A 21,465-nucleotide genomic window follows, 5' to 3' on the forward strand; every position below is an offset into this window, starting at 1 on the left:
GGTATGACCTAAATCAAATCCCTTATGATTATACAGTAGAAGTGAGAAATAGATTTAAAGGACTAGATCTGATAGAGTGCTTGATGAACTATGGACAGAGGTTAGTGACATTGTTCAGGAGGCAGGGATCGAGACCATTCTCAAGAAAAAGAAATGTAAAAAAGCAAAATGGCTGTCTGAGAAGGCCTTACAAATAGCTGTGAAAAGAAGAAAAGTGAAAAGCAAAGGAGATAAGATATACCCATCTGAATGCAGAGTTCTAAGGAATAGCAAGAAGAGATAAGAAAGCCTTCCTCAGTGATTAGTGCCAAGAAATAAAGGAAAATAATAGAATGGGAAAGACTAGAGATCTCTTCTAGAAAATCAGAGATATCAAGGGAATATTTCATGCAAAGATGGGCTCAATAAAGAACAAAAATGGTATGGAAGCAGAAGATATTAAGAAGAGGGGGCAAGAATACAGAAGAACTATACAAAAAAGATCTTCACGACCCAGATAATCAAGATGGTGTGATCACTCACCTAGAGCCAGACATTCTGCAATGCGAAGTCAAGTGGGCCTTAGGGAGCATCACTATAAACAAAGCTAGTAGAGGTGATGGAATTCCAGTTGAGCTATTTCAAATCCTAAAAGATGATATTGTGAAAGTGCTGCACTCAATATGCCAGCAAATTTAGAAAGCTCAGCAGTGGCCATGGGACTGGTAAAGGTCAGTTTTCATTCCAATCCCAAAGAAAGGCAATGCCAAAGAATGCTCAAACTACCACTCAATTACACTCATCTCACACGCTAGCAAAGAAATGTTCAAAATTCTCCAAGCCAGACTTCAGCAATACGTGAACCGTGAACTTCCAGATGTTCAAGCTGGTTTTAGAAAAGGCAGAGGAACCAGAGATCAAATTGCCAACATCCGCTGGATCATCAAAAAAGCAAGTGAGTTCCAGAAAAACATTTATTTCTGCTTTATTGACTATGCCAAAGCCTTTGACTGTGTGGATCACAATAAACTGTGGAAAATTCTGGATGGGAATACCAGACCACCTGACCTGCCTCTTGAGAAATCTGTATATAGGTCAAGAAGCAACAGTTAGAACTGGACATGGAAGAACATGTCCAGATAGGTTCCAGATAGGGAAAGGAGTACATCAAGGCTGTATATTGTCACCCTGCTTATTTAACTTATATGCAGAGTACCTCATGAGAAATGCTGGGCTGGATGAAGCACAAGCTGGAATCCAGACTGCAGTGAGAAATAAAAACCTCAGATATCCAGATGACACTACCCTTATGGCAGAAAGTGAAGAAAAACTAAAGAGCCTCCTGATGAAAGTGAAAGAGGAGAGTTGGCTTAAAGCTCAACAATCAGAAAACTAAGATCACTTCATGGCAAATAGATGAGGAAACAGTGGCAACAGTGGCAGACTACTTTTTGGGGCTCCAAAATCATTGTACATGGTGACTACAGCCATGAAATTAAAAGACACTTACTCCTTGGAAGGAAAGCTATGACCAACCTAGACAGCATATTAAAAAGCAGAGATATTATTTTGCCAACAAAGGTCCGTCTAGTCAAGGCTGTGGTTTTTCCAGTAGTCATGTATGGATGTGAGAGTTGAACTATAAAGAAATCTGAGCACCAAAGAATTGATGCTTTTGAACTGTGGTGTTGGAGAAGACTCTTGAGAGTCCTTTGGACTGCGAGGAGATCCAACCAGTCCATCCTAAAGGACATGAGTCCTGGGTGTTCATTTGAAGAACTGATGTTGAAGCTGAAACTCCAATACTTTGGCCACCTGATGCAAAGAGCTGACTCATTTGAAAAGACCCTGATGCTGGGAAAGATTGAGGGCAGGTGGGGAAGGGGACAACAGAAGATGAGATGGTTGGATGGCATCACCAACTCAGTGGACATGAGTTTGTGTGGACTCTGGGAGTTGGTGATGGATAGGGAGGCCTCGTGTGCTGCAGTCCATGGTGTCGCAAAGAGTTGGACACGATTGAGCAACTAAACTGAACTGCACCGAATGTCTGGTGCGGAATATTCTAGGCAAAGGAAAAGGCAAGACAAAGGCTTTAGGACTGGCATGTATTGATACATTGAAAGGTCAGGGTAGCTGGTACCTAGTAGGAGATGGGGTTAGAGGAGGATGCTACAGTCAGATTACCAGAGCCCTTGAAGGCCAGAGTAAAAGTTTGACATATTTTTCTTTTTTTCCTGAGGGCAACATAAAAGACACTATGAAACATTTTCCACAATGCCTGGAATATACATTTAGTAAAAACTGGCTACAATTCTAAGTTGTAATAAATTCATACACCCTAACTCCATGCAGAGATTATCTTTTACACCCAGAGTTTTCATATAAACTTGTCGTCCACTTTATAGTCAGCTTGGTTAGCAGCTAACATTTACTGACCTTTTAGAGTCAATAGAGAGTATCCTATCCTGACTCAACTTGTTAAGAGAATATAAACCTAAAATTTCAGAGAGTCAAACATTTTAGTTTTAATAACTATAGGCTGTTAACATTTTTCAAAAAAAGATTATGATCAAACATATTTAGGAAATTTTCCTTACTTCAAAGCCCTCTTCGAACCCTTAACACACTGTGAACATTACAATAATTTAAGAGGAATATACAGTATGCAGCCCTTTCCAAAGCATCTTAAGGACTACTGTTCTATACATATACTCTAATCTCTTCCATTCACCCTGCAAACACAGAATATGTCATCCAAGTAACACAAGGGGAATATAACCAGTGTTTATGTGATTATATTTACTGCTCCTCAGCCCAGTCACTGGATTGAACCTGGGCCACAGCAGTGAAAGTCTGGAATCCTAACCACTAGGCCACCAGGAAACTCTTTGTATTCCATTTTGGTGTAACTTTTCCTGGAGTTAGCAATTGTCTCATTCTTTTTCATTTAATCACTATTCAAAGTATCTATTGCCTTTTCCTAAATCCTTCAACTGTCAAAGGTTCACTTTTATCCTGGAGCCACCTTCGTCCGTCCTCCTCCAATATAGCATGGCTGCTTTCTAGGCCTCCTGTACAGCTGTCAACCCAAGGATATCCCTTTAACCACTGTCTTGGCAAGTTTTGACAAACACAGCACTCATTAAACTATCACCACAGTCAAGATAAAGAACCTGTCCAGAATCACCGTTAAGTTTCCTCACGCTGCTTTGTAGATTCTTTCCCTCCCTTGGCCCCACCTGTTCCCCAAGTAGTTTGCCTCTGCTGCTGCTGCTAAGTCACGTCAGTCGTGTCCAACTCTGTGTGACCCCATAGACAGCAGCCCACCAGACTCCTCTGTCCCTGGGATTTTCTAGGCAAGAATATTGGAGTGGGCTGCCATTTCCTCCTCAAGTGCATGAAAGTGAAAAGTGAAAGTGAAGTTGCTCAGTCATGTCTGACTCTTCACAACCCCATGGACTATAGCCCACCAGGCTCCTCCGTCCATGGGATTTCCCAGGCAAAAGTACTGGAGTGGGTTGCCATTGCCTTCTCCCCAAGTAGCTTACTGATCTCTTTTCTGTCACTGTACATTAGTTTTTTCAAAGTTTTAACTATAAATGAAATCATACAACTTTTTTGGGGGGGAGGGGGTATGGTTTTCACTCAGCATATTATTATGAAATTTGTTCCTGTTGTGAGTATCAGTAATTCATTTATTTTTATCACAAAGTAGCAAGATCAAATTATTGTGTGGACATATCAAAATGTATTTATTCAGTTCAGTTGCTCAGTCGTTTCCGACTCTTTGCGACCCCATGGACTGCAGCACGCCAGGCTTCCCTGTCCATCACCAACTCCCAGAGCTTACTCAAACTCATGTCCATTGAGTTGGTGATGCCATCCAACCATCTCAACCTCTGTCGTCCCCTTTTCCTCCCGCCTTCAATCCTTCCCAGCATCAGGGTCTTTTCAAATGAGTCAGTTCTTCATATTAGGTGGCCAAAGTACTGGAGTTTCAGCTTCAGCATCAGTCCTTCCAGTGAATATTCACGACTGATTTCCTTTAGGATGGACTGGTGTACCTCCTTGCAGTCAAGGGACTCTCAAGAGTCTTCTCCAACACTGCAATTCAAAAGCATCAATTCTTCGGCGCTCAGCTTTCTTTATAGTCCAACTCACATCCATACACGACTACTGGAAAAACCATAGCCTTGACTAGATGGACTTTGTTGGCAAAGTAATGTCTCTGCTTTTTAATATGTTGTCTAGGTTGGTCATAGCTTTTCTTCCAAGGATCAAGTGTCTTTTTAATTTCATGGCTGCAGTCACAATCTGCAGTGATTTTGAAGTCCAAGAAAATAAAGTCTCTCACTGTTTCCATTGTTTCCCCATCTACTTGTCATGAAGTGATGGGACTGGATGCCATGATCTTAGTTTTCTGAATACTGAGTTTTAAGCAAACTTTTTCATTCTTCTCTTCCACTTTCATCAAGAGGCTCTTTAGTTCTTCACTTTCTGCCATAAGGGTGGTGTCATCTGGATATCTGAGGTTATTGCTATTTCTCCCAGCAATCTTGATTCCAGCTTGTGCTTTTCGCATGATGTACTCTGCATATAAGTTAAATAAACAGGGTGACAATATACGGCCTTGACATACTCCTTTCCAGATTTGGAACCAATCTGTAGTTTCATGTACAGTTCTAACTGCTGCTTCTTGACCTGCAATATGATTTATCTGGAGGCAGGTCAAGTGGTCTGGTATTCCCATCTCTTTAAGGATTTTCCAGTTTGTTGCGATCCACACAAAGGCTTTGGCGTACTCAATAAAGCAGTAGCAGATGTTTTTCTGGAACTCTCCTGCTTTTTCCATGATCCAACAGATTTTGGCAATTTGATCTCTCGTTCCTCTGCTTTTTCTAAATTCAGCTTAAACATCTGGAAGTTCACGGTTCATGTGCTGTTGAACGATGGCTTGGAGAATTTTGAGCATTAATTTGCTAGCACGTGAAATTAGTGCAATTGTGAGGTAGTGTGAACATCCTTTGGGATTGGAATGAAAACTGACCTTTTCCAGCCCCATGGCCACTGCTGAGCCTTCTAAACTTGCTGGCATATTGAGTGCAGCACTTTCACAGCATCACCTTTTAGGATTTGAAATAGCTCAACTGGAATTTCATCGCCTCCACCAGCTTTGTTTGTAGTGATGCTTCACTCAATTTCGCATTCCAAGATGCCTGGCTCTAGGTGATCACGCCATTGTGGTTATCTGGGACATGAAGATTTTTTCTGTATAGTTCTTCTGTGTATTCTTGCCCCCTTTTCTTAATATCTTCTGCTTCTGTTAGGCCCATACTACTCCTGTCCTTTATTGTGCCCTTCTTGGCATGAAATGTTCTCTTGGTATCTCTAATTTTCTAGAAGAGATCTTTAGTCTTTCCCATTCTATTATTTTCCTCTATTTCTTTGCACTGACCACTGAGGAAGCCTTCTTCCTCTCTCCTTGCTCTTCTTTGGAACTCTGCATTCAAAGGGTACATCTTTCCTTTTCCTTTAGCCTCTCTTCTTTTCTCAGCTATTTGTAAGGCTTCCTCAGGCAACCATTTTGCCTTTCTTTTTCTTGGGGGTGGTCTTGATCACTGCCTCCTGTGCAATGTCCTTATGATTAGAGTGGGTTTCTACTTTTGGGAAGAAGATCACAGATGTCAAGTGTCCTTTGCTACATGAAGGATATATCCTTCAACATAGTTTATCCCTGTTGATGCTGACCTTGATTACTTGCCAGAGAAATATGTCAGTTTTCTCTACTCTAAAATTACTACTCTCCCCTCCTCCATATTGTACTCTTTGGAAGGACCTATTGGAAGTCCATGCTTAAGGAGTTAGGAATTAAGCACCCCCTCCATAAGGGTGGACTATCAACAGAAATTATTTGGAATTCACACAGATTTCCTCTACTTTACTAAGATAAAAATTCCTTCTTTTTGGATTTGAGGTTTTCTTATCATTAGATTCAGACTGTATATTCTCAGTTGAAATATGATACTGATGATACTTTTCTCAGGGAAGCAAATTCAGATTACATGGTGTCTATCTGCCCCTTACAGGTGATGATAAATTTGAAGACTTGGTCTCATTGTCGTCTGGTCCTTTCACTAAAGTCTTACTATTTTTCTTATTTAAATAAGCAGTCTATAGGACGATGGGGCTTCCCCTGTGGCTCAGCAGTAAAGAATGTGCCTTTGATGCAGGAGACACAGAGGCATGGGTTCGATCCCTGGGTCAGGAAGATCCCTTGGAGGAGAAAATGGCAACCCACTCCAGAAATCTGGCCTGGAAAATCTCATGGACAGAGAAGCCTGGTGGGCTACAGTTCATGGTGTTCCAAACAGTTGGACACACGACTGAGCAATTAAACAACTACTACAGAGGACACTTGAAGACCATGTGAATAAACTGTTCATCAAAATCTCACTCCAGATTTAGCATTCAATGATGATTTTTGCCCAATCTTTTACTGTGATTTTCCAATCCCAGAAACCCTCCCATACCCACCCTTCTTCTGTAAAGAAGAGCCCTCTTTCTTATGGCTTTTAACTTCTGGATTCCTATGTTTCAGTGGTTTATAATTCCCTATTGTCCTTTGTTATTTGGGGGTTCAAACCATGACAGATTCAGCCAGCTGGAACCCATTCAGGAAGACTCCTGTGTAATTCTGACATGGCCCTATCATTTTTTAGCATTTCTTTACTTTCTGGCATCATAAGACAGTCCAGGCTTATCTTATACTCACTTTCTGTCTCAAATCTGGAATCAACCATTTCTCCAAAGAGCCTTGGTTTCTTTTATTGGGAATGTTAGAAATAAAGACCTAGGTGGTCCATGTGCTCATTGCTACAAGGGTATCTCTTTGATTCTGGAGCCCTTCAGTGCAAGTGAGCTGGAATAAATATGCACACAAAAATATGACATTTGTCTTATATATATACAGTGTATTTCAGAAAATCATATGAGTTCACACTTACCTCTCCCATCCCTACAGGGCTTTTCCTTACCTTCCCACAGTCATATTTCTCTCTCTCTTCTTCTACTGAAAACCCTGGCCTCCAACAAAATTAACATTTATATGCTTCATACTTTTCTATATTTAAATAGTTTCAGAAGCATAACATCTATACTGCTATAAAAATGAACTTTTATATTCAGAATTTCTTTGTAATCTCTTCTCTCCAAACCAAGGAATAGAATATCAAGTTCAAGAATTACTTGGATTCGTTATTTCTCTCTCCTTCAGTTGTGGTTACGTTACTAACTTGAAATAAGTTGGTTTTTGGTTTGCATCTCCCTTGACATCCTTAGTGAATTAGTTTCAGTTTCAGGGACTATCAAAAAAATCACAAGAGCTATACAAGGAGGTGTAAATTGCAGAACTATCATTTCCTTGCCTTACCCTATCACTGACTCTTGTAAGGTGGGTAACCAACTTTATTGCTTTCTGATTCATCTCTTATTGTGTCTATGTTTTAAAAAGTTAAACAGGTATATTTATGCTTCCTTATTTTCTCTTCTTTCTTACACAAAAGGCCACATACTAAATTCCTCTGTCCTTTGCTTTTATTTAGAAAATTACCTTGGAAAACACTTTGTTTCAAAGCATAGATATTTTCCTCATTTCTTTTTAAGCTGAACAGTTCTTAATTGTGTGTGTGTTTATCAAACTATTCTCACTTGGACATTTAATAGTTTTCAGTGCTTTACAATGAAAAATATGACAAATTTTTGTCATATGACAAATGACTAATGTTGCTGCCATGAATATATACATGTATATGAATTATTTGCAGTAAACCTTGAGCATATATTCCCAGAAGTGTGACTGCTGGTTAGAATGGTGAATGTAGTAATTTTGTTAGCTACTGTCAAATTCTCCTGCATGGAGATTTCACCATTTTGAATTTACTCCGGCAATAGTGAAGTAAAGAGTGTTTTTTTGCCAATATGCTGATTCACATGCTGGCTGAAAACGGTATGTCAGTGCAGTCTCTTCTGCTGTTTTAACTTTTTACTTGGAAATAACTACGAATTTTCAGAAAAGTTGGAAAAATAGTACAATGAAATCCTGTGTATTCTACCCAGATTCACTAATTGATAAAAAATTGCTCCATTTGTTTAATTCTTCTGTTGAAATATATAAGTATTTTTCTGAACCATTTGCGTTAATCTTTTTTTTTTTTTATTGCACCCCACCAGCATGAAGGATCAGAGTTCCCCAGCCAGAGATCAAACTCACACACCCTGAAGTTTCCACTGCAGAACCTTAACCACTGGACCACCAGGAAGTCCCATACATGTCTTTTTATTCCAAACTGCTTCAGTGTGCATTTCCTGAGAATATAAACATTCTCTCATAACTACAGCACAATTATTCAGTTTCAGGAAATTTAACATAAAACACTTTGCCCTAACTTACCATCTGTAGTTCAATGGACCCAATAACATCCTTTATAAAATTTCTTCCCTCCAGTCCAGGATCACCTGTTATATTTGTATCCTTAGTTTTCTTTAATCTAGAAGATTGCTTTTGGAGAATATAGGCCTCCTCCCCTCCTGGTGCTGTCTACATTTTCCAGTATACTTACCTTACATACTTCTCCCTGAAATTAATAAGCAATCCTGGGGACACATTTAAAACAAATACTGTCTCTCATTGAAATTCCACCCTTCTCTTCCCTAAATTAGGCATCCAAAAGCTCCTGCAGAAGCAAACATTATGATGTCACAAAATGATTTTCTAATTCTAGTATTCTCTTACCAGTCAGTAGGAAACTCTCTCATCATCCCCTTTATGTATCTACCTACGTACTCATTATCGGTATGAGCTCACTAACTCTTTTTCCCCCAGTGGTTTATAATTCACTATTGTCCTTAATTATTTGGGGGTTCAAATCACCCCAGATTTGGCTACTAGTTATCACCCTGAACTAACTCCACGTCATTCTGACATGCCCACATCCATTCTGGACAATGCCTTACTTTCTGGGATATCAAGATAATCGAGTATTATTTTAAACCTACACTGCTCCAGCTCTGAAATCAACCATTTCTCCAAGGAGCTCTCATCCTTTTTAGTGGGGACTGGTATTAAAAACCAGTACAGTTCTATATTAAGCCATTTTTTATTATTCTTGTATATGTGTGTGGACTTGTGTTATCTTTTATCCTTTTTTCTTCAGTGTTTTTAATTTTTCAAATGTTTATAAAACTTTGTATTTAGGAATTTACCCTAAATTTCCCCTTGTGTGTTATATATGGCAAATTTTGATTTTGCTTATAGTTTTCTGTCATGAAATTAAAATTTTTTAATGTAGTAAAATTTATCAGTATTTTCTTTCAATGTACCTTGATATTGAGTCACAGAAAAATTTCCAAATTCACCCATATACATTATTTGTGTAGTTTTTGATATTTGTATCACTGATCCAGAGCTTATTCTTATGTATGGTGTGAAGAGGGGCTTTCTAGGTGGTGCCAGTGGTAAAGAATCTGCATGCCAATGCAGAAGACACAAGAGATGTGGGTTTGATTCCTGCATCAGAAGATCCCCTGGAGTAGGAAATGCCACCCCACTCCAGTATCCTTGCCTGGAAAATTCCACGGGTAGAGGAGCCTTGTGGGCTACAAGTCCATGGGGTCGCAGAGCCCAACACAACTGAGCACACAAAAATACAAGGTGAAGAATAGACCTAACATTATCTTTCCCCAACTATCTAGTTGTAACACGTTTTACTAAAATGTCTATTTTGTCACAGTGCTCTGAAACACCACTTTATGTATCAGGTTTCTATATGTAGTTGCCTCCATATCTAAACTTTACATTATTTCATGTATTTTCCCTTTAATGTTTCAAAACTCTTGCATGTTTTATTTTTCCAAATGAACTTCAGCACTAACTAGTTTAGCCCTGTATCAAAAAATTGCTGGGTATTATTAGTGTCTCATTAGATTTACTAACTTAGGAAGAAGTGACATCTTCATAATATTTAGATGTCTTAAGTAAGAATATGAAATGCTTTTTATAGTCTGCATCATCTTAGGAATTTAAGTATATTGTTGAATAGCACATTATTGTTCAGTTGCTCAGTCATGTTCAACTCTTTGTGACCCTACCAACTGCAGCACACCAGGCTTTCCTGTCCTTCACTATCTCCTGGAGTAAGCTCAAACTCATGTCCATTGAGTCAATGACGCCATCCATCCATCTCAACCTCTGCTGCTCCTTTCTCCTCATGCCCTCAATCCTTCCCAGCATCACAGTCTTTTCCAGTGAGCAGGCCCTTTACAATAGGCGGCAAAAATACTGGAGCTTCAGTATCAGTCCTTCCAATGAATATTCAGGGATAATTTCCTTTAGGATTGATTGGTTAGATTTCCTTGCTATCCAAGGGACTCTCAAAGAGTCTTCTCCAACACCACAGTTCAATAGTGTTAATTTCTTCAGCACTCAGCCTTCTTTAGGGTCCAACTCTCACATCCGTACATGACTATTTGAAAAACCATAGCTCTGACTATACGGAACTTTGTTGGCAAAGTGACGTCTCTGCCTTTTTTTAATAGTGTTTAGGTTTGTCATAGATTTTCTTCAAAGGAGCAAGCATCTTTTAATTTGTGCAATCACCATTCACATTGATTTTGGAGACCAAGAAAATAAAGTCTGTCATTGTTTCTGTTTTCCCCCCATCTATTTGCCATGAAGTGATGTGACTGGATGCCATGATATTAACTTTTGATTGTTGAGTCTTAAGCCAGCTTTTTACTCTGCTCTTTCACCTTCATCTAGAGTACACTAAGGTGTTTCATTTTATATCCTGCAATCTTGCTAAGTTATTTTGAAAGTTTTGTCATTAATTTTCTAGGACTTTCCAGATAAACTATCATGTCACCTGCAAAGAAACTTTTCTTTCCCACTATGCTTATAATTGTTTTCTTTTTCCCAAGTGAATTGGTTCATCCTTCTAGTACAATGTTAAACAGGGCAGACAAGGGGCACCCTTTCTTTCTGATCTTAGTGTTTCCCTACTAAGATGCTAGTTTTAGGATTAAGGTGTGTGTATGTATGTATATGGTGCATGTATATTTATGAAAATCACTTTAAGGAAGAATCCATCCATTCCTGTTTTCTTAAAAATTTCTATAAGGAATAGATCTTTCCTACTGTCACAGACTTACCCAGCAGCTAAAAAGAAAATATGACTGTTTTCCTTAGAGGTATTAATATGGTAAACTATACATCAGTAGAATTCCAAATACTGAATCATTCTTGTATTCCTACTGCAAACCTTACTTTATCACAATATATTTGCATATAGTGTTAGAGATTGCACAACATTGAGGATTTTGCATTGATATTCACAAATGTCTAATTTTCATTTCTTTGCATTATTTTTATCAGGTCCAAAAATTGGTGATTAGTCTTGCTTCATAAAAATAATTAGATAGTTTTCTTTCACTTTCTATGGTCTGAAATGATTCATGTAGCATTGGTCTCTAAACGTTTCACAGAATCCTATGTGAAATAATTTGGGTCTTTTGTTTTGTGGAATAGGTGTTAAGTTGCTCAGTCATGTCTTACTCTGCGATCCCATGGACTGTAGCTGTAGGGCTCCTCCAGGCAAAAATACTGGAGTGAGTTGCCATTCCCTTCTCCAGGGGATCTTCTGGACCCAGGGGTAGAACCCAGGTCCCTTGCACTGCAGTCCGATTCTTTACCGGTTCAGCCACCAGGCAAGCTGTTTGTAGGATAGCTACTTGATAAATTTCTCCATCTCTTCTATGGAAAGTGTTCAAGTATTTTTTAAAAAAAATCTCTGGTGAGATCAGTTTTCTGAAACTGTATTTTCCTAATAATCCATTTCATCTAGGCTTTCAAATTTATTTGCATAGTGTATGCAAAATAGTTGTTTATGATTTTCTCAATATCTTTTGCATAAAATTATTATCCTCTTGTTATGCATTCTGTATGTCTGTGCATCCTCCTCTCCCCCTTGATTAAACTAGCTAATGGTTTACTTATTTTGTGACTTTCAATACAAAGGTCCAGGATTGACCCATCAATTTTACGTATAGTTTTTATGTATAACTTTTTAACAAGTTAACTTCTGCATTTACCTGTTACTTCTTTCGGTTCCTGTGTTTTGCTTTGACTTACTCTGCTGTTCTTTTTCATTTCTGAGTTGGGAATTATTTATTTTCAATCTTTTAGTTTTACTATGCTCAAGTAACCAAGAAGGCAAAGTGATGTTATCTGAGGAGGCTTTATAAATAGCCGAAGAACAAAGAGAAGCGAAAAGCAAGGGAGAGGGGAAAGGTACATCCAATTAAATAAAGAATTCCAAAGAATAGCTGGGAGAGACAAGAAGGACTTCTTCAATGAACAGGGCTAAATAATAGAAGAAAACAACAAAACAGGCAAGATTAGAGATCTCTTCAGGAAAACTGGAAATGTCAAGGGGCCATTCCACCCAAAGATGGGCACAACAAAAGATAAAAATGGTAGAGACCTAGTAGATGTTGAAGAGATCAAGAAAAGAGAATACACAGAAGAACTGTATAAAAAAGATCTTGATGAATCAAATGACTATAATGATGTGGTTAGTCATCCAGAGCCAGACATTCTGGATTGTGAAGTCAAGCAGGCCTTAAGCAGCACTGCTGTTAATAAAGCTGGTGGATGTGATGAAATTCCAGCAAGACTATTCAAAATCCCTAAAGGATGAGGCCATCAGGGTTTTGCATTCATTATGTCAGCAAATCTGGAAGACCCAGCAGTGGCCACAGAACTGGAAAAGGTCAATCCTCATCCTAATTCCAAAAAAGGGTGGTACCAAAGAATGTGCTAACCATTGGACAATTGCACTCATCTCCCATGCTAGTAAGGTCATGCTTAAAATCCTGCATGCTAGGCTTCAGCATTATGCGAACTAAGAACTTCTAGATAGGAAGAGGAACTGGAGATTAAACTGCCAACCTTTACTAGATTATAAAGAAAGCAAGGGAATTTCAGAAAAAACAACTATCTCTGTTTCACCAACTAGGCTAAAGCCTCTGACTGTGTGGATCATTACAAACTGTGGAAAGCTCTTAGAGAAATGGGAATACCAGATCATCTTACCTATCTCCTGAGAAACCTATATGTGGGTCAAGAAGAAACAGTTAGAACCCTGTATGGAACAACTAATTGGTTCAAGATACCGAAAGGAATACAACAGGGCCATCTGCTGTCACCCTGTTTAACCTATACGCTGAGCACATCATGAGAAATGCTGGGCTGGATGAGTTACAAGTTGGAATTCAGATAGGTGGGAGAAACATCAACAACCTCAGCTATGTGCATGATACCACTCTAACAGCAGAAAGCAAAGAGGAACTTAACAGCCTCTTGATGAGGGTGAAGGAGGAGAGTGAATGAGCTGGTTTAAGACTAAATATTAAAAAAACTAAGATAATGGCATGTGGCCTCATTACTGCATGGCAAAAAAAAGGGAAAAGGTAGAATTAGTGACAGATTTCCTCTCCTTGGGCTCCAAAATCACTATGGACGATGACTGCAGCCATGAAATTAAAGGACACTTGCTCCTTGGAAGAAAAGCTATGACAAACCTAGACAGTGTGTTGAAAAGCAGAGACATTATTCTGCCGACAAAGATCCATATAATCAAGGCTATGGTCTTCCCAATGGTCACAAACGGTTATCAGAGCTGGACCATAAAGAAGGCAGAATGCCAAAGAATTGATGCCTTCGAAATGTGGTGCTGGAGATGACTCCGGAAAGTCCCTTGGATAGCAAGGAGATCAAACCAGTCAATCTTAAGGGAGATCAACCCTGAATATTCACTGGAAGGACTGATGCTAAAGCGCCAGTTATTTTGGTCATCTGATACAAACAGATGACTCTTTGGAAAAGTGCCTGATGCTGGGAAAGATTGAGGGCAGAAGGAGAAGAGGGTGTCAGAAGATAAGATGGCTGGATGGGATCACTGATGCAATGAACAAGAACTTGGGCAAACCTCAGGAGATGGTGAGGGACAGGGAAACCTGGCATGCTGCAGTCCATGAAATTAAAAGTTGCAACCATAGGTTGCAGTCAGAGACCACTGTGTGACTGAATAACAACAAAGTAACCAGATGAGGCCCAAGATGGAGCTTCTCATGTTGAGCCCCAAGTCAGAAAACCAAAATTTAATGGTTATGTTTCTACACTCAGCTCTTCCAGAAGAGACAGGCCTAGGTCAACCTAGGCACAAATCAGCACAAATGACTTGACGCGGCTCCAAGAACTCCTTTAGACCTCCTTTTCTCCATTAAGGCAAGTAACACCATTTTAACCAATCAGTAAATGTCTAGTAAAACTTCTTTCTTCCTCTTGCTCACTTTGGTCTATCAAAATCTCTAGGCCTTGTGCAGCTTTTCAGAGCTCCTTTCTAACTGCTAGACTGGATGCTGTCTAATGTATCAACTGCTGATAAAGCCCAAAAAACCTTTTAAAGTTATATTCGCGTTTTCCTTTAACAATTGACTGATAATTTAGGAGTATGCGTTTTCCTCTGCTCACAGCTTTAAGTGTATTCCACAGATTCTGATACATATGTAGTATTTTCATTATTGTTATTTTTATAAACTCTGTACTTTGTTTGCATTCCCCTTTTACCCAAGAGTTAATATTTTTAAACTGAGGCATAATTTTGAACGCCTATCAAGATACAAAACTTCTATATTACTTTAGAAAGCTCTCTCATGTCCTTTTCCAGTCTGTTTTTCTCCTCCCTGCAGTTTTAGCACCATTGGTTAATTTTGCATATATTTAAGATTTTATATAAATGGAATAAAACTGTATGGACATTTTTGGTATTTATTTCACTCAGCACAATATTTTTGAGATTTATCCATGTTATTACATGTACAATGGTTCATTGCTTCTTACAGCTGAGTGATACTCAACTTTCTCAATATATTAGTCTATCCATTCTCCACCCAGACTTGACTACTATGAATAAAACTGCTACGAACATTCTTGCCAATACTTTATAACATATAATAGAAGGTTACTAAAGTTAAAGATGGAAGTGCCCTTTTGTTTTTTGGTTTGCATTTGTGTTCTTGAATGGAACCTAGTGATGTTTTCCTCATTTAGCAACGATTTTTGTGAATACTCAGTGTTTGAAATATAGTCTCTATTAGGATGTAGTGGTGGACATACCTGAAGATCTCTGCCTTATTTTGTTGTTGGATCTTTCATATTCTTATATTTTGTCTACAACTATCTAGTGTTAAAGTATTAAAGTCTTGAAATTTTAGTGCTTTTCACTACTACCATTTTTTTATAGTTTCTGATTTACACAGATTGTTGGTGTCATTAGGTTCATATATAACTATCATATCTCTGTTGTGAATTGTGGTTTTAGCATTATAAACTGTCTTCCTTTGTCTTGTTCAAGGCTTTTTGGTTTGATGTCTGTTATCAGCATTGTTAATCCTGCTGTCTTAATTTCTGTTTGCCTAGTATATCTTTGTCTGTTCTTCCGTTTTTAGCTGTTTCAAGGGCTTTTTGTCTATTATAACATGGGTTTTAATTTTCTGATTCAATTTGACAATATTTTTAGTTGGTGACACTCCACTATTTCTTGCTGTGTATGCTGCTTTTGAAAAATCCAAAACCATTCTAATTCTCTGGCCCCTGTAAGTCACTTCATCTTTTTGCCTGGAGGCCCTGAGAATTTTTCAGAATCTTTAAAGTTGCATACGTTTACTATCTTGGAGTTTATCTTCTGGCATGAAATTTTGATGTATTCAAAATTCAGAAAGTTTTCTTGGATTATGGCTTTAAATATTATGCTTTTATTCTTTTGCCTTCTTGAGAGACACCAATTACATGAGACTTTCTGGACCCATCTTTCATTGAAATTGTCATTGTCATTCTCTTGGTCTGCATTTTATCATATTTGCATTTTACTTTCTTGTGTGTTGGCAATTTGTAACTTAATCCTCATTTCTGTTACAATTTTTTCCTCTCTTTTCTCAGTTTAATCTGACTTTATTTTTTTCTGTCTTCTGTCCCTTTCTGTTCTGTTTTCTATTTGAGTGAAGGTGCTTTTCCTCACTTTTTATCTCCAAATACTGGTTTTAAGATGTTTTATTTCATCTTGAGTATCACTGTGTCAATTTTCTTCTGCCTCACATTTTTCTTTTTCTGGGGATAAGGAGAGATATTCATCAGCTCCATACACTCTGATTCACATTGTTTGTTTCTTCTTACGGAAGTTCTGAATGGATGTGACTTACTCTTTTCTATTTCTATTCACTTCATGGTCAGAGTTCCCAGTTCAAGAACACCCTCTTTCTTTTTCTGAAAGATTCTTTTTTTCCTCTTCCTCCTTCTTTTTATCCATGACTCTTAAGTTCTATGTCTTCATTTCTTCCCTATGAAGTACCGATCATTTCAGGTTACCAATACTGGTACTGCTTGCTTTTTAGCTCTTCTCTGTGGTTAGAACTGTGAACTATCAGATTTCAAACCTGTGTTCATTTTTTTTTTTTTTTTGATGTTTGCCCAAAATTTATACGAAAAACTTTTTGGTTAAAAAAAAGAAAGGAATAAAGGTATGAAAGGGACTGAGGCCTGGACGCAGCATGGTAAGCCTGTGTTCAGTACTTTGGAACTTAAGTGCTGACTTTCTCTTTTGGGAGTGATATTTTTGTACTTCATTTAAGCCTTCCATGACCCTAAACTCTATCAATAAACCTGTTAATACTTCCGTTTCCCCCTCTTCACACGGCTGGATCTCTTGGAATTGGATTTCTCTACTTTAAGGTAATTTGAAGGTTATGCTAATTTGTTTCATAATGCTGAAGGCAAGGGTAGTGTGTATGATTAATAATACAACTAATACTTATATGATGCTTAGTATGTGGTAAGGACTTTCTAAACAGTTAATATGAAGTAATTTATTTTGTAAGCATTTATATTTACAATTTATATTGTAAGCATTTAATCCTTACAAATATTATTACTTCCTTCCTACAGATGAGGAAGCAGAGGTTCAAACAGATTAAGTGATTTGCTCAAGGTCATACAGCCAAAATGAATGCTAGCAATGAATCAAGGGAATAATCTTAAATTTATGTTCAATTTTAACCTCTTTTCTCTTTCTTAACTATGGTTCTAACTTCTACAGGCACAGAAAACAAAGGCCAAATAAAACTGTTTCAGATAATATGACATTTTGAACACTTTGTTCTTCAAAATAAAACTGAGAAATCACATTAGGTACTCATACAGTCACTCAAGACTTGAAATATAAGATGGCGAGATGACTTATAAGGTGATGGGGAAACCTTGCCTAATATCAGGGCATATATGGTAACTGCTCATCCAGCACAGAGGATGTCAAAAGAAGGTATCTGAAACTCATACACCAGGTAATGGAAGTTTACTATTTAGAATTATGGCAATAGATACTAAATAAAAAAATAAAAGAATTAAAAATAACTGTCTCATGAAAGCCGAACTGGGAAAAGATTGCTGCAAGGGATCTTTTATTTTATAAAACTAAATTTGTATTAACTACCTCTAAAAAATTTAGTAAACTGGTAAAAATAGAGAGACTGATGATATCTGGCATTGGCAAATTTATGTATGAGAGAAAAGGTACTCATATATATTCACATAGAAAGGCAAAAGTATGCCATCTTTTTGGAAAGTAATTTGTATTACTTATGAGTATGTCTGTTGACCCAGGGAATTCCACTTTAAGGAACCCATCCTTCAGAAACACTCATAGGACTTAAGAATCCATGTAGAAGGCTATTTCTTATAGTAATAATGAAATAGCAAAAAAATGAAGGCAATCTAACCATTAGTAGGTAGATGATTAACAACAGGTAAAATACTGATTGAAAAAAAATAAACTGCCAAATATGATTAATATGACTCATTTCTTTATTAAAAGAAATAATGTGTGCTGGTATACACCAGAGACTGATATATATATATGTTTATGTATATATTTAGAAAGATTCTGGAAGGAATAGCTAAACTACTAACAGGGTGAGAATGGGATAGGAAGGTAATTTTAACTTTTCCATATTTTTCATTCTTTTTTTTTTAATAGCAAACATGTAACACTTCTATAATGAAAAATAAAACAAAAAAGAGGTTTTTATAGTGATGAAATACAGGAAGAAGTCACAAATTGTAGTAGAATTTCATTTCCTACCGTGATGGTCTCCCTGAAGAAACTTCCTCCTTATACAATCTACAAAGGAATTAAAAGGTATAACCATTAACTTATTCATATAATCACCCACAGGTTCCAATAAAAGTGTAAACCTCTCCAGGAGAAATTTTACAGAAAATATTTGAGACTCTAAATGCAAGCACATATAAATAATAGTATAGGGCTTCCCCGGTGGCTCAGTGATAAAGAATCCACCTGCCGATACAGGAGGTGCAGGTTTGATCTCTGGGTCGAGAAGATCCCCTGGAGAAGGAAATGGCAACCAACTCCAGTATTCTTGCCTAGCAAATCCCATGGACAGAGGACCCTGATGGGCTACACTCCATGGGGTCACAAGAGAGTCAGACACAACTTAGCAACTAAATAACAACAAATTAATAATATAATTTCAGTATGAATAAACTAATCAAAAGTTAAACCCATTCTCCATTATCCATACGAATAGGGTACAGTGGCCCATATAATTGTCAGTTTTATATTTAATCATTGAATGTAAGTTTTCCAGAATCATAAGTTTGAAAGTTGTATGTGTAAACCGATGAAGTTCAAAATAAGAATTAACATATACCCTGTAATGACGTAGAGAAGCTATGGAGCTACTCAGTTCTTGCTGTTCTCTTCCTCATTCCCCTGTCAAAATACAATTTACTGGGCTAAAACAGAAGTGCCTTCATGCTTCTTAAGCTTATTATTAGGACAAAAATAAATGGTAAAGATTTGGGATTGTTGGGTTTTGTTTCCCACAAGTTCAATGTGAGAGAACATATCTATCCCAATGATATAATCATTAAAACTGAAAGCAATTACCCCACCCAGAGAAACTGAAAAGTACCCAGAGAAGGATAGGACAATATTCTACGTAACAATATTCTAAAATGTAAAGCTACAGTGAGCAAAAGGAAGTTATCTTTGATATATAAAAATACAAATTTCTATCTCTTTGAGTTCAAGTTCTGGTACTTTATTACTTAGGACTTTGGATGTAACAATTATTTGGGTCTCAATTTCCCTCTCTTCGAAATAAGGAAAACACCACTTACCACACAGGAAGATGTCTGAAAAAAAGAAAATTTGTATGAATGGGCCTTCAGTTCTTCTGAAGACAGTTATTAATCCTTAAGTATGAACCTTTTGAAAAGCTAATTAAAAATAAAATAACCTCATCAAAATTAAGTCTGAAATGCACTAACCTAGATGGTCTTTAAGATCATTCATTATTAGGTATCAATTCCATCCAAATAACAGAATTCATACTAAGGCTAGGCTAAAGTGTAAATGTACTTTAAATAATCAAACAAGAGCTTTTATTAATCTTAATGTAACAAAAATAGGTTAAATAGGTTATTCATTATCATGTTAATTTGATATACCTAAAAATACTGATGTAAAATGATGACATTCTCTTGGTGTTTATCTTTCAAAAATATATTTGGAGCTGGTTGCTCAAAATATGTACAACCACTAACAATAATAACCATACGGTATTGATAATGGAACAGTTGAAACACACTCAAGTGAGTTATTTCTCTGATACATAAAATAATCTGAAACTAATTAAAGCTTTGAAGTCTAATAGTAAAGTGAATAAATGCTATTATCTAATATGTACTGAACACTATACACAAAAATCATGCTGAGTACCAGAAATGCAAAGAAGTGTTAAACTTCATAGGCATGTCCTAACATTAGACTATAAACTATGGCCAAATAGTTAGGAGGTCAAGAAATTACTAAATTAATGAGTATTGTATACAACTAGTTCTCTAAGTATGAATTAGATAATACAGTGAAAAGGGAAAAAAGAAAAGACATTCTGGAAAGATATCTTAACATTTTACAGCTTATAGCACCTCACACTTTATTATATAGTGGTCATCACATCTGACGGCAGGCTTATAGAAACCTTGGGAGGAAGGCAGGACTGATGTCTGGCCCTTATGTAGATGAGGAAAACGAAGCTTGACAGATCACAGGTGAGGAGGTGGCAGAGCAAGAGCCGGGCCAGTCTGACAACGTTATCCACAGCTCATTTTCACTATGCTACATTTTAAGTTATCAATCCTAACGTCTGAATTAGAAAGCGCCTCAGAAATTTTCTCGTACAGTGTTTCTCTAACCGGTCTGATAAAAACTTTCCTGAAGCATGCATTTCTAGGCTCCACTGCAGACCTATTGAATGTTAACCTGTGAGAGAGAGGTTTATTTTTTCACAAGATTTCCAACAAGTGATTCTGGTGATGAGCTTGGAGAACACTGTCCTCTATCTGTACGTCCAATGTAGCAGACATGTAGCTACTTACATTTACACTTGATTAAATCAGATTGGAAACTGGGTTCCTTGGTCCCCCTAGTTACCTTTTTAAGAGCTCAAGAGAGATCTGTGGCTAGTGGCCACCATACAGCTGGCACAGATAAAGGACAGTTTCATCACTGCAGAAAGTTCTATTGGATAATGTTAATTCTAGACCAACCCTTCTACTCTAAGGATGAGAAAACTGAGGCACAGAATCTTGTCCGGCAAGGGCTATGAAGTTACTTAGAGGCAGAACTGAAATGCTAACCTAGTTTGCCAGTGCCCCTCATGCTCTATCACTTCATCCCCCCAAATTCAGGGTTTATTCAAATGGGAATTATTTTCTTTCTACCCTCCCTTGTGAGTGGCAGTAAAGAAAGAAGAGAAATTCTAAATTTGTGGGAAGAAAACTTCTAAAAAAAAACCAAGTATTTAAAATTCATGATTAAATCAAACTATTTTGTAATTTTTATACAAAATTAAAAGTAGCCTTGGACAGGTAAGAATATCCTAGTGTTAGGAGTTATATCTTAGTCTAACTGTTGTTAAGTCCTCCCTCTTCTACCATCTTGATGTTTTTCTCTCTTTTGAATCTGAAATTAAATCATATATTTTAACTGGCTTAACATTATAAATGTGAAAAAGTTAAATCTTCTTTAGCAAACATTCCATTTTAAAGATGAAAAATTGAGAAACAAAGGAGCAACCAAAAAACAGTGACCTCTAATTTTAGGATGTGGTCACTCAAACCACTGAGAATGCTTGGCTTTTAGTAATCTAGTAGTTTATTATTTACAAAACTAGTATGCTGTTTTCACTTCTAAGCTATAGTTTTACCTTCCTTTGACTACTATGTTACATTTAAAACAATTTAAACTGTTTTAATTTCCAATGTAACAGGGTTTGAAGTCTCTGAACACC

The 21,465-nt window shown here is 37.3% G+C and overlaps 1 protein-coding gene across 6 annotated transcripts in view; it reads right to left on the reverse strand.

Moving 5' to 3' along the window:
* Positions 1 to 21,465, reverse strand: part of MBTD1 (mbt domain containing 1) — a 67,314-nt gene that overhangs the window by 42,854 nt on the left and 2,995 nt on the right. For 3 of the 6 annotated variants that reach the window (XM_065908564.1, XM_065908562.1, XM_065908563.1), the window contains exon 3: positions 18,231 to 18,269. The exons of the other annotated variants lie outside the window; for them this stretch is intronic. The gene's annotated coding sequence lies outside the window, so the exon portion shown is untranslated. The remainder of the gene's footprint in view (positions 1 to 18,230; positions 18,270 to 21,465) is intronic. 6 annotated transcript variants of the gene reach the window in all.

This window comes from Muntiacus reevesi, chromosome 18 (genome assembly GCF_963930625.1).
Source record: "Muntiacus reevesi chromosome 18, mMunRee1.1, whole genome shotgun sequence".
NCBI classification, from domain to species: Eukaryota; Metazoa; Chordata; class Mammalia; order Artiodactyla; family Cervidae; genus Muntiacus; species Muntiacus reevesi.